This window comes from Perkinsus marinus, assembly GCF_000006405.1.
Source record: "Perkinsus marinus ATCC 50983 genomic scaffold scf_1104296944404, whole genome shotgun sequence".
NCBI classification, from domain to species: domain Eukaryota; phylum Perkinsozoa; order Perkinsida; family Perkinsidae; genus Perkinsus; species Perkinsus marinus.
In genome coordinates this window covers 43,265-44,466 of record NW_003211409.1, presented here as the reverse complement: position 1 = coordinate 44,466, position 1,202 = coordinate 43,265, and positions in this window count along the sequence as shown.

Below are 1,202 nucleotides of genomic sequence, written 5' to 3'. Positions count from 1 at the left end.
CGGTCCACACTGTGGAGACGACTCCCGAGCCGAACCCTGGAGGTAGTCAGGCGACGGAGACCGTTAAGTTTAGTCAAAGAACTGCCGACTCGGCACTGCCGAGCCGATCTGATCGACTTGGTACTGTTGATTCAACTAGTTTCGGACGAAGCTAAGATTCCATAGTTGTGCACTCTACACAACTACACTCTTCGACCCGAAGGGTCTTCGGGACCGAGGTGGAGTTATCAATAGTAAGGCAAAACCGGAGGAATATAGATGCTGACCCATCACGAAATACAACGCGACAGATCTAGCGATGCGCTGTCGCTACTCGCTGCGCTCGGTGCGAGTCGAACCCACGATCTTGGGATAGATAACTTGAGATTCTACCACTAGACCATTTCTCGTAATGCTATTGCGCCTGGTATTCAGGCGCGTCTATTGTCTTTGGGGGTATTTTATGTTGGACGTTGTTGGGACGTTGGATGTTGTAGTTTATCGTATTTAATAAATACTATTTATGTCGTGGTGTCTGGCTACCTGTCCGGATGGTGCGTATGGCTTACAACCTGCTTGTGTGATTACGATATTCACGTGCACACAATGTCCAGTACGCATGCACGACGCTAGACGGTGACTAGCAACGATAAATGGTGGACGAATTATCGATTGCCTCACCAGATCTATATGAGTTGTTCCTGGCCTGGGAAACATGATTGCTGTATTTCGATCATTGTACTGTTATTCGATAACTGTACTTCAAGCTTTCATCGAATTGTGCCTATATTTGTGAATATTCACAATTTGTGAATATTAACAAAACTCTCACTACGAAATGTCTTCGATTGTCAATAGGAATTTATCATCTATAGATCGCAGGTGATAATATATTGGACTTAACAATAGAAATATTCATGATATTATCACTGTGTATTATACTGTGCCTATGTATCCAGATTTGCTGGTATCCACGAATCGGATTGCCACTTGAAGAAGTGTAGATCATGATGCCACATAGGGTGATCAACAATAGACCAGAGATCAGCACTGTGAATTTCACAGTGTGAAAGAGCTCAGCTAACATCATGACATATACGATAACTACTACTACAATTCCCACTATAATTTCAACTACAACTCCTATTACAAGTCCTAATACAATCCCGGCTAAAACTCCTACTACAACTTGTACTACATCCCCTACTACGAAATCTATTGCA